This window comes from Syzygium oleosum, unplaced genomic scaffold (assembly GCF_021117445.2).
Source record: "Syzygium oleosum isolate NSW1041296 unplaced genomic scaffold, Sole_v2.1 Sole_v2.63, whole genome shotgun sequence".
Classification (NCBI taxonomy): domain Eukaryota; kingdom Viridiplantae; phylum Streptophyta; class Magnoliopsida; order Myrtales; family Myrtaceae; genus Syzygium; species Syzygium oleosum.
Window position 1 is genome coordinate 680,001 of NW_026607547.1, and position 283 is coordinate 680,283.

Consider the following 283-nt stretch of genomic DNA (forward strand, 5'->3'; position numbering starts at 1 on the left):
ATCAAAGTAGTTCTTGCTTCTTTGAGTTAATTCATGCTGATTGTTGGGGATCTCCTGAACTAACTTCTCTCTCTGGTTCTCATTACTATGTTAGCTTTGTTGATGACTTTACACGCTATACATTGATTTCTTTTTTGAAGTCTAAAGCCGATGTGCTAGTTTCAGTCCTTTTAGACTTTGATGACCCGACACTATCAGTTACCAATCAAGTTTCTTCGAAGTGATAATGGTAGTGAATTCTGCTCCACATCATTCCGAACATTCTGCTCTTCTATTGGAGTAA